General features: G+C 59.2%; 1 long non-coding RNA gene across 1 annotated transcript; it reads left to right on the top strand.

Moving 5' to 3' along the window:
* The first annotated feature begins 102 nt into the window (after nucleotides 1–102).
* LOC112633270 lies at nucleotides 103–2,150 on the top strand. Its single transcript, XR_003121506.1, has 2 exons — nucleotides 103–1,427; nucleotides 1,671–2,150. It is a non-coding gene; the product is annotated as an uncharacterized LOC112633270 (long non-coding RNA).
* The last annotated feature ends 9,991 nt before the right edge of the window (nucleotides 2,151–12,141 follow it).

Raw genomic sequence — 12,141 nt, 5'->3', positions numbered from 1 at the left:
GCTCAGCGGAACCGCACGGCCAGAGCCCCAGGTCAGAGGTGCAGACCCGGGTTCTCAGCACAGTGCCCGTCACGCTTCCATGGCTTGCTACGGAGAGAGACCTCTGGATCCACATTGGGGTTGGGTCTGGCCCATTGTCCAGCAGCCCTACAGTACAGCAAGCCCAGGCACCAGTGTCTCAGGGAGGCTCACTGCTGCACAAGGGGTGGCGCCGAGGACGCAAGTGCAGGCAGAGCAGCGCAGGCAGCTGTGTGCTTTTCTCCATCAGCCGTCTGAGAAGAGCAGTGAGGCCAGCTTCTTCCTGTCCTTCAGAACGCTGCGCTGTGCTCGGTGGGAGCCAGGAAGCCTCAGGCTTCACGACTGAATGCATCCAATATCCGACCCGGCTGCGTGTTTCTGGCTGGGCTGCCGTGTGCACAGCAAGTTAACTAAAGGGGGTGTGGGCCGTGGAACTGTCAGCGTTATTCCCGGAAGGCAGCCGTGGCCTAGGCAGGGTGTAGTGAGGAGTGGAAGGAGACATGTGCCTAGAAATGTGGGGCGGAATTTCCACTCGGCTCCGTTTGCTGGGGATTTAAAGAGAATCCTTGTGCTGCGCCAGGCAGTTGCCAAGCCGAAGGGAGACGATGGGCATCCCTTGGTGGGACGGCAGCTAAGGGGGCCTTGCGTTTCCCCTCGAGGCTGCCGCATCACCTTTTCTGTCCATGGTTTAAGTCTTTGCCGTCAGGGATTGATGCATCCGAGCCAGGCCCATGCCTGGTATCTCCCTGACTGCAGAGGGGCCACAGGGCAAGGACAGCTCAGCTGCTGGCAGCCTGCCTGTCCCATAGACGCCCCCCAAGTAGTCTCCGACCTCTGACATGTCCCTGAGAGACCCCTAAGAAAGAAAGTGGAGGGGACACTCCAGAGGCTGACGTGGGAGGATCGCGTGAGCCTGGGAGGTCGAGGCTGCAGTGAGCTGTGATTGCACCACTGCACCCCAGCCTGGGTGACAGAGCGAGACCCTGTCTCAAAAAAAAAGAAAAAGAAAAACAGAGCATCCTGGGCTCAGTGACTCACGCCTGTAATCCCAGCACTTTGGGAGGCTGAGGCAGGTGGGTCACGAGGCCAGGAGATCAAGAACGTCCTGGCTAACACGGTGAAACCCCGTCTCTACTAAAATACAAAAAAAAAAAAAAAAAAATTAGCCGGGCGTGGTGGCGGGCGCCTGTAGTCCCAGCTACTCGGGAGGCTGAGGCGGGAGAATGGCGTGAACCTGGGAGGCGGAGCTTGCAGTGAGCCGAGATTGCGCCCCTGCACTCCAGCCTGGGCGACAGAGCGAGACTCCGGCTCAAAAAAAAAAAAAAACAACAAAGTGGAGAGGACAAAAAAGCAGAGAAGGATGATCAGAGGGGGACCCTCAGCCCTTCGAGGAGAGACAGCAGCCTCAGGTGAGATTAGCTGCAAGGGTCCTGGGCCGCTTCTCTGCACGCTGGGGTGGGGCGCACCTTGCACAGTAGGCCAGCGCCTGGGCTTTCAAGAAGAGCAATTCCGTTTTGATCTCACATCAAATCTGCAGCTAGAACATGACAGTCCTTTTACCCGAAGCTTTATTTTAATGTCTTATAATTTCAAAGGTCCTTCTATCCTAGAAACCAGAGATGGGTTTTGCATCTATTTGCTTTTTCTTTCAGGCCACCACAAAGGATTTTGTGGAGTCAACCCAGGCCTGAGAGCGTTAATTATCCCTGGCTTTCATCTTCATGCTCTTGCAGGGGGTTGCTCAAAATGCCTGGTGGCTCGGCCTCTGCACGGAGCCCCTAGCCCAGCCTCCCCGTGGGCTGGGACCTTGGTCTAGGCCTGACTCTGGCTGCTCTGGGGACAAGCTCGTCCTTTGCTGAAGCTGGGACTCCAGAGGGGGGGTCACCGCCGCGAAGGTTGCCCAGAACTTTCCTTGCTGCAGAAAGCCCCAAGACTTCTCCCTGCCACACACACAGCTCTTGCCGCCGCGTTCTAGAGGCTGACAGCTTTCTCTCCAACACTGTTCTCCCTGAGTATGGTAAAGCTACACTTGGCTTCCCCAGGAGCTTCCTGCCTAGAAACAAATTTTTGCCACTCTGCTTCTCAAATGGGATATATGATTCATATACCACAAAATTCACCACTTTATATAATTCAGTGGTTTTTCATATGTTCAGAAGGTTGTGCAACTGTCACTGCTATTTCCAGAACATTTTCATCACCCCAAAAACCGACCCAGTCCCCGTAAGCATCAACCCCCTCTTCCCCCTCCCCCGGGTACCCACCCATCTACCTTCTGTCCACAGGGATCTGCCTTCCAGACAGATCCTGTAATTGGAGTGTACGCTATGTGGCCGTCTGTGTGGGTCTTTAGTAGCCATGCCTGAGGCGGCCGACACTGCGGTCCTTAGTTACAGAAGGGACCGCAGGTGAAGGTCAACCCCCCACCGTCAGCATGTGTGGGCTGCCTCGGACACAGGGTCTTTGTGTATCCCCAGTAGCCTCAGAACACCTGACCCAGAGACAGCGTCAGTAAGCACTGGCAGGGCAGGTGCACAGAAGATGGTGCGAGCACGAGGAGCCTTTAGGCTGCTCCTAGTTTGAAACTACTTTTTTTTTTTTTTTTTTGAGACAGAGTCTCACTCTTTCACCCCGGCTGGAGTGCAGTGGCCGGATCTCAGCTCACTGCAAGCTCCACCTCCCGGGTTCACGCCATTCTCCTGCCTCAGCCTCCCGAGTAGCTGGGACTACAGGCACCGCCACCTTGCCCGGCTAGTTTTTTGTATTTTTTAGTAGAGACAGGGTTTCACCGGGTTAGCCAGGATGGTCTCAATCTTCTGACCTCGTGATCCGCCCATCTTAGCCTCCCAAAGTGCTGGGATTACAGGCGTGAGCCACTGCGTCCGGCCTGAAATTGTGTGTGTGTGTGTGTGTGCTGCCATGGAACTGGGCTTCTACAGGGGATGCTCAGGGCAAACTCCTCTTTGCCCGTGTCCAAGTGGAGGGTGGCAGGGCCCCAGGGCACCCAGACCCCACCTGAATTGCTGCAGGAGAACTGCTCGAACCCAGGAGTCGCAGGTTGCAGTGAGTGGAGATCGCGCCACTGCACTCCAGCCTGGGCGATAGAGTGAGACCCTGTCTCAAAAACAAAAAACAAAAAACCCTAAGTGGATTCTGCCGTAGGGCGTGTGGCCTCTCGAGGCCAGGGAGGTCGTTCCTGCTTCGTCCTCGGCTGGCGGTGGCAAGGCTCCTGCCCCTGCCCCGTCTTCACGTAACTTCACCCCGTGTGTGTCCTCTTATCTTCTGGACCCAGTTGTGGGATCTGGGCCTCTCTCAACCCAGGATGGCCCCATCTTGAGATCTTCAGTTACATCTGCACAGACCCCATTTCCAATAGTGATATTCTGAGGTTCTGTGGATGTGGATGGGGGGGCATGTTGTTCGATCCCAAGCCACGTCCCTTTCCATCTCTTTTTTTTTTTTTTTTGACGGCAGTGGGTGGGGTGCAGAGTCTTGCTCTGTCACACAGGCTGGAGTGCAGTGACGCAATTTTGACTCACTGCAACCTCCACCTCCCAGGTTCAAGCAATTCTCCTGCCTCAGCCTCCTGAGTAGCTGGGATTACAGGCGCGTAGCACCATACCCAGCTAGTTTTTGTATTTTTAGTAGAGACAGAGTTTCACCATGTTGGCCAGGCTGGTCTCGAGCTCCTGAGCTCAGGTGATTCGCCTGCCTCGGCCTCCCGCAGTGCTGGGATTGCAGGTGTGAGCCTCCATGCCCGGCCCCCCTTTCCATCTTGCTGTCATGTGTGCTTCCCGGCACACGTGCTATGCTGAGTTCAGTCTCATGCAGGGCCTTGGCCTCCTCACCTCGCCAGTGCAGCGGCTCTGCCCTCGGGTCCACCCCAGGTCCCGCCATGCTTGTCACCTCCACCCCTGCCCTGGACAATGGCAGTGGCCTGCTAACGGCTCCCCTACTTGGTGCCCGGGCCCCTCAGTCTTCCCATGTGGCTGCGCCAGGGAGCCAGGCCCCTCACTGGGAGTCCATGGTGCCCACAGCACTGGCCCCATCCCCCCTTCCTGTGTCTCGGCCACGCTGAGGCTGCTCCCCAGTGTTGCTGATCCCTGTGACCGCGTTCCCTGCCCAGACACCCCGTGAAATGCCCTCTAATCAAAAAGCCAAAGACAGCCACACCCACTCTGCACAGCTGGGCCCACCACCCTCTGTATGTGCACTTTCCACGCTATTCACGTTAGCCACCATCCCCCACCCTCCCGCCTGTCCTGAGCTCCTGGAGAACAGAGAACTCGTTTGTGCCCAGAGCCCAGGTTGGCGCTGGCCCCAGGAGGGAGTCCTGAAGGGCAGACATGCTGAGGCAACTGGATTTTCTCGTCAGTGAACACACGGGCCAGGAACCTGTCCTGGTGCCACTAAAAAGGCAGCAGAGCCGTGGGGTGCAGCAGCGCTTGGCGGGGGCGGGGGCAGCTCTGCACGCATGGCGTCTGCCTGGGGACCGCAGGTGTCAGGCCAGGGAGAGCCAGTGCTGAGAGGTCACACATGATGGTTCCCTCTACAGAGTGTTCCAGAAACAACAACGAGGAGAATGGATTGGTGGTCCTCAGGGGCTGAGGAGGGTGGCAGGGTGGAGGTAGCCATGGACAGAAAAGGGCCGTGCCGGGGTCCTTGGACCGTCATTCTGTGTGTGGGTGGTGGGGCCACGAGTCTGCACATGTGAAAGGATCCTATTGGCTTGATGTTTCAGGCTGGGAAGATGACCAGCTCTGGAGGTGGAGGGTGGCGATGGGCACGCGGCAGAGGGAGAGCCACTGAACCGCATGCTTCAGATAGCTCAAGTGGTCAACTTCATGTTTATCACCACGATAAGAAATATGACATAAAACGAAACATACACAGCACCCACGAGTGCAGGGGAGTGGGAACCTGCATGCGGCTACGGCGTGTGTGCTGTGGTCTTGGAGGGTGGCTCACCCAAGCTCCCCTGTGGGGGAAGCCGATAAAGGGCACATGGGGTCTCTGTAGTGTTGCATCCAACGGCCTGGAATCTACAACAACCCAAAAGAGGAAAGTCAAGACGTCGGGAGCCCACTGCCCTCTGGCGAGCCCCTGGAGGCTCTGTGGAATGTTCGGGCTGCATCCTCCCCAGCCCTCCTGGGACTGTCCCCTCCTGGTGCTCTTGCTCGGTCTCTGCTGGAAGAAGGCAGCATGAGGTCAGCTGAACACAAAAGCAAACTTTTCTGCAGGCTGCACACCCGTTGGCATTAGGCTTCTGCAGGAAACATCCCTCCTGGGCTTTGCCGCTGCCGAGGGTCCTGGATCTGGGGACATCTCCGGCAGCACCACCAGGCAGAGGCCGTGTGGAGGGCACACAGCAGGCCCAACCCTGCCTGCTGTTCAAATAGTTCATATTCTTACCGCCAGGACTGGCTCCACAAACAGCCCCACCCCCAGGCCAGGGTCTCCACTTCTGAAAGGAGCCAGACAGAGAGGACCCTAGGCTCCTCCATGTGACATGGGGGTAGCCACACAGGCAAGACAGAGGCAGGGTCCCTGGATGTGGCCTAATGACCTGATGAACCTATGAGGTGCAAGGCAGACCTGCATGGGAACCACCACCCCTCCCCAGGAGTGGGTGCTGGAGACAGGGCTCGTGAGAGACAGGGCTACCTGATCGTTTTTTCTTTCTTGTAATTGTCTGGTTCCTTAGAAAAAAAAAAATTGCTTCTTTGCAAAAAATCAATGGGTCCCAGTGGATCCATGATGTTCCCCAGAGCCAGGAAATCATTCTGCTTTCTGCCATGACCTCCAGGGGGACAGGCCTGGCCGTGGCCCGGCTGGGTGTTGAGGGTGGGGACCGAGTGTCTCACTCCCTCTACCGTGTTCCCTCCTCAGTCCAGTGGAGATAACAAGACCCACTGAATGAGCCAAGGCCATGCCTTCCCCTCCTGGGCTTGGAGCAGGCTCCCTTCACCCTGCCTGGGCACAGATGGGCACCTTCACTGTTCAGGATCCTCTGGGCTCACAGGGGCCCTGGGTGTTACCGGGGATCCCCAGCCAACAGTGGAACAGAGCCTCATGGGTCTGGTGGCTAGGCCCCCCAACCCCTGTGTGCTGGGCAAGCCACGCCCCCAATGCCCAGCCTGCCACCCCCTACCAGGCCCCAGGGTCCAGGTCCCAGGAAGCCACTCCCTCAGTCCCCCACCCAACCCCAGCGCTAGCGCTTTCTCTTCCTCGCCAAAGAACTTCATGGCTCCTTAAAACTGAGCGCCCCGGCCGGACGCGGTGGCTCACGCCTGTAATCCCAGCACTTTGGGAGGCCGAGGCGGGCGGATCACAAGGTCAGGAGATCGAGACCATCCTGGCTAACACGGCGAAACCCTGTCTCTACTAAAAATACAAAAAAAATTAGCCAGGCGTGGTGGCAGGCGCCTGTAGTCCCAGCTAGTTGGGAGGCGGAGCTTGCAGTGAGCTGAAATCGCGCCACTGCACTCCAGCCTGGGAGACAGAGCAAGACTCCGTCTCAAAAAAAAAAAAAAAAACTGAGCACCCCACCCCACCCGCAATGTCCCTGTCAGTGGAGGAGGGCCTTGGAGGGAGAGAAAAGGGAGTGGGCAGGTTTGCTCAGGCAGGCGCAGCCCACGCCGCTAGAGTGGAATTTTGGATTTACAATGAAGAGTGCCCTGCATGGGAGGTGCATACTGAAACATTATTCGTCCTGACAATGAAGTTCAGATTTTGAAGTTCAGGGTCCCACATCTTGTCTGGTGACCCTAAGGAGCATCCTGCATCTTGTCTGGTGACCCTAAGGAGCGTCCTGCATCTTGTCTGGTGACCCTAAGGAAAGGAGGTGGTGACCCAAGTGAGGAGGAGGTGGTGACAGGGAGAGTGGCTTTGACACTGATTTTCCTTAGTGGTGCCTGCCGGGAGGGGGTGCTGGGAGATGGGGCCACCTAGGGGAGAGGACGGCCAGGGGTTTGGGGGAACAAGGTACACCCTTCCCCGAAGCCTCCCCTGCCTTCTTCCAGCCCCTGAGGGAGTGGTCTGGAGGGGCTGTGGGCAGGGGCCGAAGCCTGTCCCTGCTGGGGCCACTCAAGGCAGGCCACCTAGATGAGACCTCTCATGGATGCCTCCTGTGGACAGAAAGGATGGCACCCTCCTCTCTCCAGAGTCTGCTGTGTTGGAAGATGCCTTTCCTGCTGGCGACTATAACTAACAACACATTAGTATCTACCAAAAAATAATCTAACTTCCACTTTTCATTAATCAGAGCCACAGACCTCTCGTGGGTGGGAGTGACCTGTTCTCCCATGAGATAGAGGATGCCAGCCTGGACAGAGTCTCAGCGGGATGCCAACCTGGACAGAGTCTCACCCGGCAGGATTTTTCCCACTCCAACTATAAAAACGCATCTTGTATGGGCTTTAGGAGAGAAGGTGGACTTGGTAACTTGTAAAACATTAAGCCCCAGGGCTAGCTTCAGTCAGGGCTGGATCCAGGTGCTCAGACGACAGCATGGGGAATCCGCCTGCCCCAGCTCTCGGCTTGGTTTTCCTCCGTCTTGTCTGCTCCAGGCAGACTCCCTAGGCGGCCTCGGTGAGGGTAGCCTTGAAGGCAGCCAGGATGGCTTTTCCAGCTGGAGAGGGCACCTCCTTCCCGGGTTCCCAGCCAGGACTGCCACCCACTGGCGGGGCTGGGGATGTGATGTGTGTCACCCCAGACCCATTGTGGTAATGGTGCTGAGCCATGCCTGAGACTCACATGAACCCTGGAGCCCAGGGGTGGAGTTGGCCCTACCGAGCCCACCAGAGTGAGGGGGGAGTGGTTCCCCAGGGAAAACTGCATCTCCTGAGCAGGTGCCTGAGGTGTCCCCGAGAGCTGAGGGGTTCGGAAAATGGTCCCAAGTTATCTGCATGATGTTGACCAGGCCAATTAACCTCCTTCAACGAGATGGGTTTAGCTGAGGAAAGGGCTCAGAGCGGTAGTGCTGTGGGCCGGGAGCCGTTCTTGTTACTATGGTCTGAGCGCGTCACATGTGCCTGGCAGCAAGATGATTCCTCCCAGGCGGGCGCCAGAAAAGGACCCCTGAACCTTGGCCCTGCCCCTCCCTGCTCCAGCCCTGCTGGGCTTCTACCCCTCAACAGACCCCTGTGTGTCCTCAGAGGGAAACTGAGGCCCCTCTGGAGCTTGATCCTTGACCCTGCCTCCTGTTCTAGGATCCGAAGACCCTGGATGTTCCCCCCAGCGCCAGTCCCTGTGTGTGCCATCAGGTCCAGGGAGGGCTTTGGCCCCTGAGGGCATTGGGAGCAAGACATCCCTCCATCCTTACCAGACTTCAATGGGGTGGGGTGGGGGTGGGGGGCTGTTTGGTCCACAGGGGCTGAGGGACCTGTCTGAGGTCACACCACTGGGAAGTGGCCCCAGTCAGACCGACCTTCCAGTTCAGCCGACTCCAGACCCCGTGCTCATTTCCAACCCATGAGAAAGGAAAGAGAGAGGGGGTGGGGAGAAGGTGACCCTCCAGGGACCTTGGCGACCTCCCCCAGCCTCCTCCAGCCGGCCACCTCCAGCCCTGCCTGCCGAGAGGCCCAGGGCTTAATGACGTTAGCACGGCACTATCCGCTGCGAGCAGGTGTGTGCATCACCAACAATGGAGCAATTTTCGGTAATGATGGGGAGGCCTGCAGCGGGCGCCAGAGCCGCTTCCTGCCCGCGGGGGCGAGGGTCCTGCTGAGCTGCAGCCAGACAGGGAGAGTGGTGCCAACTGGATTCAGAGGGCCAGGCAGAGGCCACTCAGCAACCGCTGCTCCATCCACCCCCGAGCATGGCCAAGCCCATTCTGCAGGGGGAAAAGCTGAGGCCCAGGGACCCCCGGCCTGGCCTCTTAGATGGACAGGGATGGGAAGGGACAGGGCTGGCATCCTCCCAGGAAGTCTGGATTCTAGTCCCAGCCTTAATGCAGACCTGCTGGGTGGCCTGGGGCGGTCCCCGTCCTCCAGGCCTCAGTTTCCCTTCCAGAGACACTTTCTGCCTGACCTGGGCAACTGGCACCTCGGGCTCCACAGCCTACCCCTTGCTTCTCCCTTTTCTTTCCCCCAATACCTGCCCCAGCTCGGCTGAGTGGGGTCTTGTGCCCGGCACAATGGAGGGACCCCAGTGGCACTCCATGGATGCTTCCTGTGAAGATCGGCGGAGCTGAGGTCCGGTTCTGAGGCCCACAGAGGCTTCCTGGATGTCCCACTCTGCTCTCCATCCCGGGGGATACCCCCACCAGCAACCACAAACAGTGGTGTCCCCCAAGAGGGCACAGTCCATGGGAGCAGGGGGAGCTGCTTACACCTGCCACACCGTGGTGCCCAGAACACAGTAGGCACTCAGGGACAGCGTGATGGAGCCAAAAGAGCATGGGCTTCAGAGTCACACCTGGCGTCCAGTCCTGGCTGCACCCCTGACTGCCAAGTGTGGCGTGGGACCAAGGTGTCACCAGCCTCCCAAACCCTGGTTCTCACATCTGTAGAACGAAGAGCATCTGTGCCTCCCAAGGTGACTTCAAGGGCATAGGGTTCCCCACCTGGACCTGGCACCCACCCAGGAGAATGCCAGTAAATGTTGGACGAAAGCTTCTTTTTTTTTTTGAGACGGAGTCTCGCTGTGTCACCCAGGCTGGAGTGCAGTGGTGCGATCTCGGCTCACTGCAAGCTCCGCCTCCCGGGTTCATGCCATTCTCCCGCCTCAGCCTCCGAGGAGCTGGGACTACAGGCGCTGCCACCACGCCCGGCTAGTTTTTTGTATTTTTAGTAGAGACGGGGTTTCACCATGTTAGCCAGGATGGTCTCGATCTCCTGACCTCGTGATCCACCCGCCTCGGCCTCCCAAAGTGCTGGGATTACAGGCTTGAGCCACCGCGCCCGGCCGGACGAAAGCTTCCTCTTCACACCTCCAGGCCTGGCTATAAGCACTGGTTGGGCTAGGGGCCCAGAGAAACAGTGCCAGGCAGCCATGTGTCCCCCAGGTCAGGGCTCCAGAAGCCTTGCCTGGGGCCCCAGTTGTCCCTTGCCGTGGCGCTGGCTCACCAGTCACTGGGACTTTCCTATAGGACGGAAGTGGGGTTGCCTGCTGGGCACCCTGAGAGCTCAGGGGCTTCATCCCAAGCTGGGAAGGATCCTCACCCAGCGTGTGCCCAGAATCTGTCCCAGGGACACCCCAGAGCCAGCACGAGGCAGGTGAGATGGCCAGACACACAGCCAGTGGCAGCCTCTGAGGGCCTGGGCTGGGGAGACCCTGCTGGCCTGAGCCCCTATTTCCTGAGGACCGCCCGGGGCCTGGCTGCAGCCCTGTCTTCTGCGGACCGAGGGTTTCCATGCTAGGTGGCTAGGCCGCCCACATGCACCAGGGCATCCCCTGTGTCCCCGGCACGCCCTGTTCCTCGGGGACTCAAGGCTGGCTGTTTGTTGGTCCAATTCACAGAAGCTCAGGGACCACGTGTGTGCTTGCCCTGTGCAGCCCACTCCCCACCACCGTGCCTGTCATACAGTAGGTGCTCAGTAAACAGCAGTGGCCTGGGTGGAGAGACACCCAGGCGGCGGCTCCAGCTCGGGGCCCGCAGGCTCTGTCTCCCCTCCCAGAGGCTCACTGCTGGAGAGAGGCCCGCTTGTGTGTTTGTTTGTTGCAGAACTCGGGCCCAGTAGACTCAGTGTCTTTCTTCTCTCCTCCTCCATCCCGCACAGGAGCTCCAGGGAGCGGCAGTTTCCAGAGATTGAAGGCAAAATTGCTTGAAAACCTGTGCTTTTATCCTCCAATTTGTAGCCATTTAGCAGGGCCGGGTGGAGGGGCAGCCGGGGCTCTGCTGGGCTGTCGGCACAGAAGCGCCCATCACTGCAGAGAACGGTTCTTTGTCCTTTCCCAGACAGCTCTCAGCTACGGGACCAACACCCGCTGCGGGGCCAGGCTGGGTGGTGGGGGGCCCGCAGGGGAGGCCAACAGCCAGTCTGCTGGAGGAGCCTCAGGGCCTCCCAGAGGCAGGAGGGGCACCCCACTCTGAAAGTGACATCTGCCATCATGGTTCCAGCTCCACTTGGGACTGTGCCCAGTCCCAGAGGCAGAGGTGCACACAGGCTGCGACAAGAATTATGAAGGAAGGCCCAGGTGTCCCCAGTCTTGTCTCTCCCTCTGTCACTAAGAGGGGTCTTGTGTGGCTTCTGCCCAGGAAGAGGAGCCTGCTCAGAGGGATCACTTGGGTGTCTGGGAGGCAGTCAGAGGTCCGTGAGCGGGAAGGAGAGCGGGGATGGTGGGAGAAGGAGAGCGGGGATGGGGGGAGAAGGAGAGCGGGGATGGGGGGAAGGAGAGCGGGGATGGGGGAAGGAGAGCGGGGATGGTGGGAGAAGGAGAGCGGGGATGGGGGGNCTCAGAGGGATCACTTGGGTGTCTGGGAGGCAGTCAGAGGTCCGTGAGCGGGAAGGAGAGCGGGGATGGTGGGAGAAGGAGAGCGGGGATGGGGGGAGAAGGAGAGCGGGGATGGGGGGGAAGGAGAGCGGGGATGGGGGGAAGGAGAGCGGGGATGGGGGGAGAAGGAGAGCGGGGATGGGGGGGAAGGAGAGCGGGGATGGGGGGAAGGAGAGCGGGGATGGGGGGAGAAGGAGAGCGGGGATGGGGGGGAAGGAGAGCGGGGATGGGGGGAAGGAGAGCGGGGATGGGGGGAGAAGGAGAGCGGGGATGGGGGGGAAGGAGAGCGGGGATGGGGGGAAGGAGAGCGGGGATGGGGGGAGAAGGAGAGCGGGGATGGGGGGGAAGGAGAGCGGGGATGGGGGGAAGGAGAGCGGGGATGGTGGGAGAAGGAGAGCGGGGATGGGGGGGAAGGAGAGCGGGGATGGGGGGAAGGAGAGCGGGGATGGTGGGAAGGAGAGCGGGGCGGGGGAGGAGGGGTTGTGGAGGTTCAGATTCTGGGGGAAGTTTCCAGGGAGTTTGAAAACAAAAGTGCAGGTCTGCTTCCAGCTTCGGGGCGTGAGAAAAGGTCTGGAGGTGAGGCATTTTGCTGTTAGCTTCCCCTCTGCAGTGCTGTGAACTCGAGTGGCTGGGAAGCAGTGCTTTGAGGGGGAGACGCAGGCCTCCCTGCCCAGGTGAACCCCCCAC

Source organism: Theropithecus gelada, chromosome 10 (assembly GCF_003255815.1).
Source record: "Theropithecus gelada isolate Dixy chromosome 10, Tgel_1.0, whole genome shotgun sequence".
Classification (NCBI taxonomy): Eukaryota; Metazoa; Chordata; class Mammalia; order Primates; family Cercopithecidae; genus Theropithecus; species Theropithecus gelada.
This window is presented reverse-complemented; position numbering and strand designations above follow the sequence as displayed.